The following is a 16186-nucleotide window of genomic DNA, read 5'->3' as shown; positions in this document are numbered from 1 at the left end:
CCTATGCCTGCCCCACCACGATACTTTGTTATAGCAGTTCTGACTGGCTAATACACTGTTGCCCTCATGAATCCCCAAAGCCACATGCATAGCTCAGCTTGGCCTCCTGCCAGCTCCAAACCAGATGTCCATAGGGTGCACACATCTGCAGGGACAGCCCTCAGCACTGGACAGGGCCTCTAAGCTCACAGCCCATGATGAGCTCCAAGAGTGCAGGTTCAATCCCTGATTGGGGAACTAAGATCCTGCAAGCCAGTATCCTTAGGGTCAGAGGCCTTTGAGTGACAGAACTTATCATAATGCTAAAGTAGGCAATGAAATGAAGAAGCGTTGCAGAAAGCATTCAAATATAGACAGTGAGAGCTTCTTGGGGGAAAAGAATGGCTTGATGGGAGCAGGGACCAGAGAATCCAGTTCCATGTGGCCCCTGGGCTCAAGCCTGAGGCCGACGGCTCATTCCTGGACTCTGGGAGAAGGTCTGTGTGTATCTCCGACACCTCTAACCAGCCCTGCTGGATCGGGGACTTAGGTGATAAATAAACTAACATAGACAGGCTCACTTCCATCACCTCCCTCAAAGGGGGAGGAAGTGGAACTGAGAAATGTATTTAAAGAAAGTACATTAGTGCAAGTTCTTCTTTTGGTCTATGCTGATAGCTCAGTCGGTTTCTTTGGTATCAACTCCTTAAGGAAGCATATGGACTTCAGGCCAGTTCTTTGGGGAAGCAGTGAGGATCCGATTGGGACACGGGTCCTCTTTCCGGGTGGCTGCTCTCACAAGCCCTGCAGCCAGAGCTCACCACGTGCCCCTCTGTCCCTGTAATAAACGGGCCTTTACCCCGTGCTCTCAGCTGCAAGGAGCACGTGCGGAAGGGGAGGAGATGCATTCCTGAGGCCCTGGGCATGTTGGCCGAGCCGACCCCTCCCTCCGAGAAACACCCACCGTGTCCTTGCCTTCCTGGGACAGCAGGGCTCCTGAGAGGGCCGGTGGCTCCCACCCAGGGAGGGCCAGAAGCAGAGCTGCCCACGTGATAAGTGCTCTCGTCTGTCAAGTCTCTTTTCATGACGATAGTTTTGGGGAAAGAGCTACTCAGACCATCAGCTTGGGTCCCACATGCCGGACCTGAATTTTATTAGCTGCATCTGTCTCTCTCACTCAATGAAAACTCAGACTTTCCTCCCAACCCAGCCTTTCACTGCTGCATCCTTTTACTTTAGCCGAGTCACCCCAAGAGACAGAGGACCCAGACTGCGAGGGACGTCTCCAATAGTTAGAAGCCCGCTGTGCAGCGGGGGCCTCCAGCATGCCCGTGGTCACGCCACTGCAGAAGCACCAGATGGCCAGGTCCGTGTCTGCATTCCAGTGGCCAGCGTCTAAAGCCAGCTCTTACACGGAGAGGTTGCCTGGGTGACGGGATTTTAAAAGATCGCGTCACCTCAAACTATCATGACCTGTCAATCTGTCACACCACCAGCAGTATTATCATTAAAATCCGTTGTCCCTCAATGGATATGAGTCTTATAGAAGGGAGGACCACGGTGCTTTTTAACTTGACCATCAACTACTCGCAGACCGAGCTCCCCTGACAACCAGATGACAGCCTCACAGGCAGCGAGAGTGGGCAGACACCCGCAGGGGAGCCAGAACCCCCGTTCAATCACAAGATGGGGCAGTGGGGTTCCTGACAGACGCTGCCTGTGCCCCGATGCCTGGCCCAGGGCTCTTTCTCTGAGTCACCCGTCATCATGGAAATGAAGAGCCCTCACTTCCAGGAGGCTCGTAAAAGCTTCTTCCTAAGACATTTTCTATTAAGGCATTTTCCTGTTAAGAAGACACACGGCTTCTCACCGCACACAAGGCTAAGCCAGATGCCATGCTGGCGTCCAGACTAGCGTGCGGGCTCTGAGGACACGGGCAGGTGAGTTCTGAAGAGGCTGAGGGGACACTGGGCAACGGAAGGCACCTGGAGAGAAATCGAGGCAGAGGTGAGATGCTAGGCAGAGGGCAGCAGGGACACTGCTGCAGGGCAGAGCCCTGGTCACTCCTGCAGACTCAGGACATCCTGGTCTCGCGGCAGCTGAAGAGGACATGGATCTGTGATTGGGCCCGTTGTTCCCAGGAACGTTCACGCCACGAGGCCACGCCCCAGCTTGCCTCCTTCCTGCCCTGCACGGACTCGGCTGGCTTCCTCAGAGCACGTGACGTGTGGGTCCTTCCAAGGCACCGTGTGCGGGGAGAGGCTGTGGATGGGGTCTCACAGGAGGCTGTCGTTCACGTAGGAATCCGTGGAGCTCCTGCTGGGAAATTTGGGGGCCAGGGTGACGGAAGAGCTCAGACCTGGCCCGGCAGGGCTGGGTGCCCAGCTCAGTGGTCACTTCCCTGTGCAAAGTGACTTGCCTCACAGGTCGCTGTGAGCAAACAGGTGACCAGTAGAGGAGAGGCGGGCGCCCCTGCCCCTGTCTTCCTCAGCATCCAAGGGGGCCTGTGGAGGGCCGGGGCGGCCACATTCGCCGAGGCCCTTGCTCAAAAGGGAAAGAAACGCTGTGGGGGCTTCCCAGGTGGCGCAGTGGTTGAGAGTCCGCCTGCCGATGCAGGGGATGCGGGTTCGTGCCCCAGTGCGGGAAGATCCCACATGCCACGGAGCGGCTGGGCCCGTGAGCCATGGCCGCTGAGGCTGCGCGTCCGGAGCCTGTGCTCCGCTACGGGAGGGGCCACAGCAGTGAGAGGTCCGCGTACCGCAAAAAAAAAAACAAACAGCTGTGGACGGCTACCCCAGAGCTGACCCACAGGCCAGAAAGAAAAAGGGGCTGGAAAGTTTAGTTCAGTAAAGGTCAGGCGGCCTGCATAATAATCATCAGTCAGGCTTGTTTGTTATTAACTAAGATACAATTGTGCTAAATACTCTTAATAAAGATACTCTTTGACACAATAATATCAACGGACACCAGCATAGTGCTAGCAGCAGAGTCAGCAAATAACCACCCAAAGATAATAGGTCCCAATCCCTGGTGCCTGAGCCACGGGACCAGAGGATGGAGCCTCAAGCCCCAGAGGGTGACTCCCAGACCCTGAACCTAATGGAATCTGCCCTGCTGCGTTTCCAAAGGGCTTGGGACTGGTGGCCCCCTTTCCCCTTTCATTTTCCCCCTTTTGGAATGAGAATTTCTGTAGCTGTTATTCTAGGCCTGTCCCACCATTTGTATTTTGGAATAAAGAATTTATCTTCTAGTTTCGTAGGTCCAGAGGTGGAGAGGAAACTTCCCCCAGGACGGTTCACATCCAGAGTCTTACCGAAACCTGATTTACATGTTGTGATTTGAGGCTTTTGAGCTGATAGATTTAGATGAGATTTTCAACTTGAATTGATGCTGTAATGGGTTGAGACTTTGGGGGATGTTGGGACGAGGTGAATATATTTTGTAATTGGAATGGACATGAACTTTAGGGGCCAGAGGCTGGACTGCTGTAGGGTCGCTGAATAATGGCCACCCAAAGATATTAGGTGCTAATTCCTGGAGCCTGTAAATGTTACCTTATAAAGGAAAAGGGTCTCTGCAGTTGTGATTAATTTAAAGATCTTGATATGGGGAGATGACCCTAGATTATGCAAGAGGGCCCTAAATCCAATAGCAAATGTCCTTATAAAAGAGAGGCAGGGGAGAGATGCCACCAAGGAGGAGAAGGCAATGTGAAGACAGGCAGAAATTTGTGCTCACAAATGCCTGCAACTTTAGGGAGAGAAATGAAGCCTCTGGGTATGGAGAGATCGGATTCCTGTATGAGGGAAGCTGCGGTGCAGGGAGGATCCGGGACACCCCTGCTTAGAGACGCCCCGAGAAAGCTGCAGCTGAGGGTGTTCTCAAATTTGTTGTGAAAGAAAAAGCATCAGCTCCGGCTTCCTGGGGCTGTATTAACAGACCCCTCCCATCTCCCCACAGCCATCCCACCTCTCCGGGGTCAGGAAGCCCCGCAGACCTCCTCCCCTCGCAGAGCCTGGGGAGAGGGAAGCGCTGGCCGGTGGCTGACCTCCCAGGAGAGTCAGGGGTCAAAGCCCCCCTTTCCACCCTCTGAACTTCCACCAGAAAAGAAAAAAGCAAAGAAAAATAACAGCGGGCCCGATCCCCGGGGCCAAGGGCCAGACGCTGTCCCGAGGGGCAGAGGCCTCCCAGACGCCTCTCGGAGGTTCCTTGGCTCCCGGGCTGCTCAGGACGCGGGGTCAGGTGGTGCGGTCAGACCTGCTGGGCCCGTCCCGAGATGCCTGGCGTGAGCCAGCTGACCGGGGCGTGGGGCTGGGGTCCTGTCTCCATGCCCTTCCGGAGCCTCCCTCCCGCCGGCGCTGAGCCAGGGCTCCCGCAGTCCCCCTCCTTTAGGGAAGCAGCTTCCCAGGCCCCCTTACCCCTCGCTATGTGGGGCAGGGGCTCTTACTCTGAACCTTCGCTTCTCTCAACGTAAATTGCATTTTCATTTAGTTATTTTTATTTTGGCTGCACTGGGCCTTAGTTGCCGCAGTCAGGATCTTTCTTAGTTGGGGCGTGCATGTGGGATCTAGTCCCCCGACCAGGGATGGAACCCAGGGCGTTAGGGGCACCGAGTCTTACCCACTAGACCACTAGGGAAGTCCCTAAATTGCATTTCTAAGAAGCCACAACAACCAACCTGGATTTTGTGTTGCCTTGCGTGTTTTCTAAATGGTCTCATACGGTGAAATCCTATTTTCCCAAACTGGCTAAAACGGACTTGAAGCCACATCTTAGTGACACCGTGTGATAGCTGAGGGTGAGGTCAGGCTGCCTGAGTTCACGCCCTGGCTTCGTCACTGACTGGCTGTGTGATTTTTGACCAAGTACATAACCTCTCTGTGCTTCAGTGTCTTCATCTACAGATTAGTGACCATGACAGTGCCTGCTGCTGGGGCTGTTGTTAGTATTAAAAAGAACTAATTTATGTACAGCACTTAATATAGTGTGTGGTACTTAATAAGTGGTATGAAAACGATGTCAGCTGTTATCATTAAAGTTTTCTATAAGCCCTGCAGCACCCAGAAATATACTAGGCACCCAGTGCCTCCACTCAGTAACTATTAATGATTCCGAAAGAACACTTGTGTGAAAGCACCTGCATAACTTTACATAGCGTCTGGTCTCAATTCTCCATCTACGGATGGTGAAACTGGAGTCTAGGAAGAGTCCAGAGCTCGGGGTCATAGTGGACCTCACCCTCCATCAGGTCTACCCTCACTTTCTTTGAGAGAAGCCCTTTCGAACCATGCCAGCAGCTCACCATTCAGTGAACAGATTCCCAGCTGCCAGGGTGGCACAACTCACAGCAGATCTTCACATTATCAGAACAAGTTCTCTTACACGGAGCCCAACTCTGCCCTTAACTCTGACCACTAAGCTTACTGAATTAGTCCATTTGCTCTTGATCTGACAGCACTTCAAATACTTGACAATTAGGAACTCTTCAAGGGTCCACAATGGTACTCCAAGTTACAAGTCAAGAATAAGTGATTTAGCTAAAAGTTAAGTAACATAGTCAAGGCCCCTCAGCCAGGCTCATGTATCTCTGGAAACAGAGGCTCTGCTCCTGACCCCCAGTCCACACATGCTCCCCAAGGCCTGGGAGTCAGGCTTCATCACTCTTTCCTCCAAAACATACCCCAATTCAGGGGTGGCGCTTATCTTCCGCAGCTACCCCAGACCAAGCCCCTACCTTCTGTGACCGGCCAGCAACCCCCGAGATGGGCCTCTTTGCATCCATGCTTGCCTTTCTTCAATACTGTCTTTCCCAACATCTAAAGTGATTTGTTAGAAAGAGATCACAAGCGGAAAGATACTCGACCTCAGTAATCACTAGGGAAGTACGAACTGAAACCATAAGAAGACACCACTTCATACCCACTAGGGTGGCTATAATACAAAAGCCAATAATAATAAGTGTTGGCAAAGGTGTGGAGAAATTGGAACCCTCACACATTGCTGGTGGAAATGTAAAGTGGCAAAGTTGCTTTGGAAAACAGTCTGGCAGGTCCTCAGAAGGTGAGCTATAGAGTTTACTGTATGACCCAACAATTCCACTCCAAGGCATCTTCCCAAAAGAAATGAAAATATATGTCTACATAAAAACGTGTACACAAATGTTCATAGCAGCACTATTCAAAGAGTCAAAGTGAAAACAAGCCAGATGTCCACCAACTGATGAACAGATACATGAAATGTGGGATATACATACATGAGAATAGTACCCAGCCCTAAAGAGGGGTGAAGTGCTGATACGTGGACTAACCTCGCTAACATTACGCTGCGTGAAAGAAGCCAGTGGTAAGAGACCACGTATTGTCTGATATGAAATGTCCAGGATAAGCAAATCTATAGAGGCAGAAAGTAGGTTAGTGGTTGCCCAGGGTTAGAGGGTGAGACGGGGGTGGGAGAGGGCAGTGTTTGCTAATGGGTAGGGGGTTTCTTTGGGGGATGATGATAGCGTTCTAAAATTCGATTACAGTGATGACCGCACAACCCTATAAATATACTAAAAACCACTGGACTGTATGCTTCAAATGGGGGAATTTTGGGGTGTCTAAATTACGTCTTAATACAGCTATACACTAAAAGGGAGTTTTCGTTGCCATTTATTTTTTTATTCGACAGCTTATACGCTTAAGATTAGTGCAACTGACACAACTTACCACACATGTTTTCTCTCTTAAGAAAAAAGAAGAAAGAAAAAAATGAGCCATTTCTTTGTGGAGATGGAACCATCCTGCTAGTGGTGGTGGCATCTGGGGGCTGCACACGTGATGTGGCGTCACAGAGCTGTACACACAATTTCTACACGGAGAGAGAATCTAAATCAGGGCTGTGCCTGAGTTAGCAGCACTGCATCAACGCCAGCTTCGTGCTCTAGACGGTGGACGGTTGCCCTCCCCTCACACGGGGCCCAGGGGTCCCGAGGTCCAGGAGGAAAGGCCTGTCTGTGCCCGGACGCTCGTGGTACTGCCGCCGTCCTGCTCTGGCCGCGCAGCTGTCTGCCGGGCCTTCTAGAGCGCGGTGTGTTTCTGTACAGACACACCGCTACTCAAAAGCTCCCAAAGTCTTGCCCTCACACAAGGCAGGGGTGCTTACAGATTCCTTTGCAAATCTGATCAACTCTACAGCCTTCTTTCCAGAAAACAAAAACAAACCTATGCATACACAAAACACTATTTTCCTTTACCCTTGGAGTCCCTACACCTGCCCTACAGGGGAGCAGAACAAACCCTTCCCTGCCCTGCCGTCCCCACCAGGTCCCTTTCTCAGCGCTCCCTCACCCTACAGTGGCTGTCCAGCGGACATCCCTCCCGGTGGCGCAGCGGGTTCCCCTGAAGCCCCAGGTCCTCTCAGTCAGCTGCTCTCCCTAGGGCAGGCTTTCAGGTTTCGAGGCACTTTGCACAGAACTCTAACCTGAGTGTGCAAGTGCTCACTGCTTCTGCATCAGGACGTCCCCTCCTGGCAGGACCGCTGCTGTGGAGGATCTGGGTCTCACCGAGGGCTGTCGCTGGCATTTAGGAAATAGTTAAGATCCTTTATTTGTGCAAGGTTCTTCCTTGAATGACTGGTTGAATGTATTGAATGAATGATGGCAGTGAACTAACTTACATTAAACAGTTAATGGAAGACATTATTGTTTTTTTACTTTATTTTTTAATATGCTGTTCTTTTTAAAAAATTTTTCTTTATTTATTTTATTTTTTTGGCTGCGTTGGGTCTTCGTTGCTGCGCACGGGCTTTCTCTAGTTGCGGCGAGCAGGGGCTACGCTTCGTTGCGGTGTATGGCCTTCTTATCGTGGTGGCTTCTCTTGTGGAGCACGGGCTCTAGGCGCACGGGCTTCAGTAGTTGTGGCGCGCGGGCTCAGTAGTTGTGGCTCATGGGCTCTAGAGCGCAGGTTCAGTAGTTGTGATGCACGGACGTCATTGCTCCGCGGCACGTGGGATCTTCCCGGACCAGGGCTCGAACCCGTGTCCCCTGCATTGGCAGGCGGATTCTTAACCACTGCGCCACCAGGGAAGCCCGGGACTTTTTATCTTAAATGAGAGACGGTGGGCAGTGAGGTGGGCAGGGGACAGAGCAGAGTCTATGAGATCATAGGGATGAGGCCCACCCTGCCCACTGCCCACTGCCGGGCTCCTTGGCTAGAGCGTGGTGTCAGCTGTGACTGTCCCTCGGGTACCATCTGCAGGAGCAGAGAACTTGCTTATTCTAACGCACTCCTGCTGAGTGAGCCAATCCTCAGATAATCAGAGACCCGCGAGGTCCCTGTGTCCGCGCTGTTCATTCTCAGTTTGTTTACGCTTGTCCCAAAAGACATCCCGAAAGAAAGGCACCCAGTCCTTCCTGCAACATCCCTGAGGCCGCAGCCCCCCTGGAAGGCAGGGAAGCCCTGCTGATTCAGCTGCTGGAGCCCAGCACACAGTGGAGACGGGTGGGGAGCGTAGCTTCTCCCTGCCGGGTGTCTGGCTGCTGCGTCTTCTGTCTTTACATTTTATCTTATTGTGGTAAGAGCACAGCGGGAGCGCGAGCCTGGAGCTGACGGGTTTGTACGCGTCCAACACGGTGCTGTTGACCACGGCCAACGTGACACAGGATGTCGTACGGCAGATCCTAGCGCCCACTCCTCTCGCCCCCCTGAGACTTTACGCCCCCTGACTGCAATTCGATTCCCGCCCCCGCCAGCCCCAGCAGCCACCATTCCCCTCCCTGATTCTGTGAATTTGGCTATTTTAGGGACCTTATGTAGGTAGAGTCCTGCCACTAAGGCTAAGGTCCTCAAGGTTCATCCACATTGTCACTCTTGCAGAATATCCTTCTTTTCAAAGACTAACGTTCCATCTTATGTTGACGAAATAAAAATTCTTTTGAAGGCAGGACAAGCGAAAGTTTTAAACATAAAACGCTCTCTCTGTCCGTTTGGGCCCTACCCCTCTTTAGTGTGCGTGGCGCATCTGCATTACATGTTAACCACGTCCCTTAGAGGACGCAGGAAAGCCTGCTCGCCGAAAGAGAAAGGCAATTTCCTCCCGGCGCCAGCGTAGTAAGTGTTCCGGAGATAACATTCCCTTCTCAATCCTGTAAGGGGTCACAGTGACCCGCCACTCACCTTGCTGGACTATGTACTCTGTCCACGTTACCGTGATGTGGGATCCTTTGTCTCAAAAATGTACACAACTGTGCTTTGTCCTCAAGGCTTCATGAATGACTGTCTCCTGGGTTATAATCCTCATGTTGGCTTGAATAAAAACTTCCACTTCTTTCTTAGGTTGACCATTGATTAACTTTTCATCCACGATGTATGTCCCACGTTTTCTTTATCCATTCATCTGTCGGTGGACGTCAGGTTGTTTCCACATCTTGGCTGTGGTGAATACTGCTGCAATCATCCTGGGAGTGCTAATGTCTTTTCAAGATCCTGATTCCAATTCTGTTGGATAAATACCCGGAAATGGAATTGCTGGATCACGTGGCAGTTCTATTTTTAATTTCTCCAAAGAAGACATACGCATAGCCAACAGGTACACGGCGGGCGGGGTGGGGGGGGGGAGCTAACATTGCAGTCATCAGCAAAATGCAAATCAAAACCACAATGAGACCTCACACCTGTTAGACTGGCTATTATCAAAAAGACAAAGACGGGGCTTCCCTGGTGGCGCAGTGGTTGAGAGTCCACCTGCCGATGCAGGGGACATGGGTTCGTGCCCTGGTCCGGGAGGATCCCACGTGCCGCAGAGCGGCTGGGCCCGTGGGCCATGGCCGCTGAGCCGGCGTGTCCGGAGCCTGTGCTCCGCAGCGAGAGAGGCCACGACAGTGAGAGGCCCACATAACGCAAAAAAAAAAAAAAAAAAAAAAAAAAGACAAAGACGGCGAGTGTTGTCAAGGATGTGGAGAAATTGGGAGCCTTGGACGTCTTCTGGGAGGATGCAAAGCGGTGCAGCGGCTGCAGAAACCAGCCTGGAGACTCCTCTGTTTTCTACTTTGGACTCTGGTGGTAGTTGGTCAAGAGAGCACAGTCTTAATACCTAATTAAAGCCTTTTGATTTGACTTGGAGGCAGACCCTCTTCTGAAAGCACCTGGACATCCACCGTCAGCTTTGGGCCCCTGGGTGTCCTCTATCCATCCCCATATTTTGAGCACCTCTCTTGTGCCCACATTAGTGAACCTTTTAGTAGCAAATGTCGCCTGTTACCAAAAGGAAGGGTGGGCACTCTGCAAGCAGGGGCGGCTGGTGAAAGACACAGATTTAGAAGAAAGGAACCCCTACAGGGCTGGGGGTGGAGGGACCTAGGAGGCTTCCGAAATCTGTTCCGGCCTCCCAGCTCCTAAGATGTGGACAGGGGGCGCCTCCTACGGCGCCCTGCCCGTTGCCGTCATCCCGCTGCCCACATGCCTTGGACCCGTGGGGTCCCTCGGCTCCCCTAACCCCAGCCTGAGCCGGACTGTGTCTCCACCGGCTTCTGCTGGTGCGTGGCTTGGAAGAAAAAGGGGACACGGGATCCCCCATGAAACCCCCCCCCCGGGATCTCATCTTTCAGGGGGTCTAACTTTTCACCCTGGAAAGATCGGCCTCTTCCTGGAACGTGCCCTGCGTGTTCCATCCTTTACTTGGCCTTCCGTTACCGGCGGGTGGGGAGGTGGGGGAATGGGGGGTGTGCGTGGCTGCACACCAGGCCCCCGGAGGGCCTGAGAGCAGGAGGCCTGGGACAGAGCTGACCTCCAGTGTCACCGGGTTTGTCACTCAGCCGGCCGAGCTCGCGGTCGTTAATGGGGGCAGCAGTGCCTGGGTGTCTGCACCCCTCACATCACCAGGGTAACCTTGGGAAGGAAGCCAGGTAGGTATTTTATCCCCAGAAACCGAGGCCCAGAGAGGCAGTGGGCGCGTTCAGGGCGGAGCCTGTGCTCGGCTGGAAGCTCCGAAACCTCAGAGAGCATCCCCCCTGCAGGGGGGTCATCCAGCATGGGATCCCCAGGACCCCCGCGGCAGGGCCAGGCTGTACGGGGCCGGCAGGACCTGGGCTTCATAGGAGACACCTTCCCTCCGCCTCCCCCTCCCTGTGGGCCAGTTCTCTCTGCCCCGGGACGGCCCGGCCCTGCAGCATCCTGTCCTCCTTTCCCGCTCGGCCACTGTCACGATGGTGGGGAGAAGCCTCCTGAGATGCTCCAGGCTGCCCCTCTGAGGCTGCAGGGACACACAGGGGACACGCAGAGAGCTCTGGGCAGCCCTCTGGAAACTTCCAAAGGGTGTCGGGGCCCCACGCTGAACCCACCAGCTCTGCGGGGTCAGACTCTATGTTCTCCTTGGCCTTTTGGGGGGTGTGGCCAAAATGGAAGCTGGGAGACTCCCAGTCAGAAGTCAAGGCTCACCTGGCTCGCCCAGGGGGGACCCCAGAGGAGGGGGCGGTTCTGGAAGCTGAGACCACCCGGAGACCAGGGCAGCTTGTTCGAGGGGGCCCGGCCCGCAGCCCTCCCTCCATCTCCCTCCCCCCCTCCCCTTCCCACCCTCTTCTCTCTCCCTCCCTCCCTCCCCTCCCCACATCCAGGAACCACTTCCTCTTGATAGTGGATCAGCAGGTCAAGTAAGCCAGGAAACTGTTAAAGTCGGTTTCCTCTATCATGTGCAGGTGTTTTTTCTAACCCAAATGCAAGAGTGCATTTATATTTTATTAACATTCTTTGAATGCCTACTACATGCAAAACATGACGCTAGCTTCTGCTCCGACACCCTCCAGGGTCCCTGAGTGAGCCTTCCCCGTCCTGCTGGGCTGGTCATCTCCTCCACCGCAGCCTGTCCGGCCTGAGGTCGTGCTCTTCCCCAAGGGCACCGGGCGCTGCTGCTCTAGACCCGCAGCGCCCAACCTCGGCCTGGGATGGGCCCAGCAGCCCTCGCGCCCCCGCACAGCCCGGCTGAAGACGAGGCTGTCGTGGGTCCCTGAAGCTGCTGGGCCGACTCTCCCCTTGGGACTTGCCCCAAACAGACCCTCTCAGCCTAACCTGACCACCTGCTGCCTCAGCGCTCCCCAAACCTGAACCTTCCCGTCTTCTGCAGAACTGGATCTCTTCACAAATACTATACAGGCACTTTTTGGTTTGCTATGTCCTCTCCGCCCTTCGGGAGGGCAGGGGTCTTTGTCTTGTACCCACAAGGGCCTGAACCTAGGAAGCACCCAGCACACATCTGCGGGAGGAATGAACGTGGAATTCAGCACCAAGTTCCCTTCCCACTCCCGCCCCGTGACAGCACGCGTGGAGGTCTATGACTTGTTTATGGTTCTCTCTCCTCGCTCTGGAGCAATAGAGACCTCGTGTGTCTTTCTTATCTTGGCATCCACGGTGCCTTAGAACCCTGTGGGACCCTAACTCAGCACCTCTATGGAAGGAACGCGCTGTGTCTGCAGCCGCGAGAGGCGCACGAGGTGTCCTTTGCCGCCCTCTGCTGGGCGGACGTGGAGAGTCTCACGGAAGGCAGGCGGATTCTGGGAAGGCAGGGGCTGGACCAAAGACCAGGTGTGAAAACATCGTTTTTCATTCTAACACTCTTGAAAACAAACAAAGCTGCCCACACCTTCCCAGCGCTTGTACAGTCTACAGCAGGACAACAATCCTTCCAGGTTTTAAAATATTCCGTCCTGTTGTCTTCATGAATACACTTATCTGGCCGGCCGTCTCAATTTAGGGCTTTGCTTACTTGTGGTCTCTAGACTTTCTGCCTTGGAGGATGGTGACTGTGGATAAAAAAGCCACTGCTACCACCTGGCTTGATGCAGGCTGGCCAAGGTCAGGCTGCTGCTAAGAGCTGGGGCAGCCATGAGAGGGCAGAGCTCACCTCACCTTTTTCCAGTTCCTGGCATGGGGGGAGGGTGACAGGGAAGGTGGGTCAGCCGCTGCCCCCAGACAGGATCTGCCTAGCAGAGACCCTGTGCCCAGCTGCCAGCAGGGGTGTCCCACCCAGTCCCGCCTCCTGCCCACCAAGAACGCTGCCTCTGGTGCGGGATGTTTAGCAACAGGCAGGGTGTCCCCTGCTTTCGGAGGCGTCCTGTGCCCATGTGGGGCAGCTCTAAGTGCCGGAAAGCGCTTCCCCACTGAGCTGAAGGCTGCCTGCTGGTGATGTCCACTGTATCCCAAGAGGGACTAGGAGACCAGAGACCCCTGGCATGCACCCCTGCCCCGAGTCAGCGCTGCACCACACTCATCACCCCGTTTGCACAACTGCCACTCGTAACATTCAGCTTTGATGTGGACCCACTGTCCTTGCCTCCTGGACCCCTGACTGGTCGATGTCTCCTGCTGTAGGGAGGAGCCAGGACTGGACACGTGGCTTGACTGGTACAGGAGCTGACAAGAGCATCCGTCCCACTTTGGATACTGTACTTCTAGTGATGAGTAGTGATAAGGGGACAAAACTTCTGAGTCACATCATACTATGCCATTATCTTGAAATGGATAAAAGTTACCCCAAAATGCCTCAATCAAAAACCCCACAACCCCACAACTCCAGATCTTAAATTCACACCTAAAAATGTATACAACTGTTCTGAGTCCACCTTTTTAATCTACTGAAATCAAAGAAACCCCTTCCCCTCCTTCCTTCTGTGTTCTACTCACAGGAAGGAAGCTCCCAACTGTGAAGCTAGATGCAGTTTTTTCTTTTTAAACAGCTAAGTCTAGGGAAAGAGCTAATTAAAAAAGCTAAAAATCTCATTTGCCCAATTAATCATTTTTTCCACCACTTTTCTGCCTAAGCTGCGGCCCTTTCTTAGTGGAGGAAGGTGGGGAAAGAGGTGAGCGCACCACGCTTCCTGGGAGAAAACAGAACCAGGTACAAGTTGCTGGGGGAATGAAAGGAAGAAAAGGGTCATAACTGCATATGAGTACTGATGAGATGAGAAACTTTCTTCGTGCTTGGTGATGACCTCTTGAATAGCTAAGACCACTTTTTGCCTTGTTGCCCCACAGATGCCACGCTTTCCAAAGACACTTATGTATAAACCGGCAAGTCCTGGTCAGAGGCAGTCTCGTCCCAGCCTTCCGAGATGCTCAGATCCCATCTTTCCGGGTCTGTGTAAGCAGGTGTGTCTGGTGCCTGCGGACGTGAAACACCCCACATTTCGGAGGGGGCTGTGCTGGGCACCCAGCAGCAACGCCAACTGCCACCTCCACCACGCAGGGGGCTCGCCCCTCATGGAAACCTTTCTTCTGGGCAGACCTCAGCCTCCATTGAGCCCCGACGTACTTGCACCCCAACGCCCTCGAGGCAGAGACCGTGCAGTGTGGCTCTTGGTACCACGCCTGCCGGGAAAGCTGAGCCACCCGGGCGTTGGTGGGAGTGACTGAGGTCCACCCCGCGCCTCTGCCCCCTGGAGCCCTCACGGCTGTGAGGCATCACCTTCCCCCCCTCGAGAAATAAGGATACAGTAAGGGGAAGCTGGGATGAAATGAGAGAGTGGCATGGACTTATATACACTACCAAACGTAAAATAGATAGCTCGTGGGAAGCAGCCGCGTGGCACAGGGAGATCAGCTCGGTGCTTTGTGACCACCTGGAGGGGTGGGATAGGGAGGGTGGGAGGGAGATGCAAGAGGGAGGAGATATGGGAACATATGTATGTGTATAACTGATTCACTTTGTTATAAAGCAGAAACTAACACACCATTGTAAAGCAATTATACTCCAATAAAGATCTATCAAAAACAGACAGAAGGTGTTTGGGTGTGACAGTGAAGGCTACAGAAATGCAGGGGCTATTCGACATCGCTCTTTTCCAGAGGGGGCTGTGGCGTCCCTGGGGCAGGGCTGGGGTCACTTCCTGGGAACCGTGCTGTGATCTTTTCGGGGTTCCCTTTCCTCTGGTACCTTTGGCTTTCTATACCCAAGACTGTTGACGAGCCTTTACCCAACACGGGGACAACATCAGACACATGCTGGCCAGTGGGCAGCACCTGAGGAGGAGGGACCGAGGCCATTCTGGAGACGCACCCCCTACCCCAGCCCACCACCCACCATGCACCTGGGCACCTGGGGAGAGGCTCCAGGCCAGCCCTCCCCTCGTGCTGCCTGGTGAGGAGAGGCCAGCTGCAGCCTAGGGCCCTTCTCTGGCCGAACGCCCCCCAGACCACAGCTCACCACCAGGTCAAGTTGGGCTGCATCAGGCCTTCAGCCAAAAAACACCCACCTGGTCCAGGGCAAGAAGGGAACACAAGTGAGTGAGAACGACGCAGGGAGGGTGTGCACCTTGACTGTCTGCAGTATTTGAGGTCAGAAGACAGGTTTGACCTCTCTTTTCTGTAAAGCCCCAGACAGGAGAGAACACCGTATAAAGGCGTTACGTGAATCAGGCCTAAAGCTGCCGCCCTCACGGTGGATCTGGGCAGCAGTGTGTGCAGTGGCGAGAACGTGGCCTCGGTGTCAGGTCCGCTGGCTCACCTGGGAAAGCTGTCCAACAACCCCCCCGCCCCTGCAAGCTGGGGATGGTGACGGGAGGAGGGAGCAGGGAGCCTGGAAGGAGAAGAGCTGGGGCACAGGGAGCTCTCTGTGCTGCACGGACGTGGCCCTGGTTGTCTGCCCGTGGCCGCCCGTGGTTGCCTCGTGGTGGACGGCACGCCCTTCCTCTCTCCCATCACCCCGTCGCTGAGTTGCTCTCCTGGATCTCCAGGACCTGCTGTGGTGGGGGGGATGCTTTTTCCCTTAACCGCAGGCGGGAGGGGCATCACTCACTGGTGATGGCGAGCCTGCCTCACACCCGCCTCGCTGCGGATGCCGGGGCGGGGTTCCGGAGGGTGACAGCGGTGCCCGGCCACACACTGTGACCCAGGACCTCCCCGCTCCGGCCGGGCTCTGCAACCTTCTCACGTTGGCCACAGCTGCAGAGTCAATTCGATTTTGGTGGCCAGGCCTTGTCTAATTTAGTCAATAAACTGGATACCTTTGCCCAGAATGATCCAGACACCAAGGTTTTCCTATGTCACTCACCTGAGTTTTGAAATACTCATGTAATGTTCCCGTGACCAAAGTAAGATATTGTTCAAATCTGAGACTTTTGGGGAAGCAGAGTGCGGGGGGAAAAGACGATGCGTCTGGAATATAGACCCGGAGAAAGAAAGCACCAAATACAACCAGAAATTCATCCAAGTCATATTCTCCTAAGAATCACCTTACCTAC

Source organism: Tursiops truncatus, chromosome 16, assembly GCF_011762595.2.
Source record: "Tursiops truncatus isolate mTurTru1 chromosome 16, mTurTru1.mat.Y, whole genome shotgun sequence".
NCBI classification, from domain to species: domain Eukaryota; kingdom Metazoa; phylum Chordata; class Mammalia; order Artiodactyla; family Delphinidae; genus Tursiops; species Tursiops truncatus.
This window is presented reverse-complemented; position numbering follows the sequence as displayed.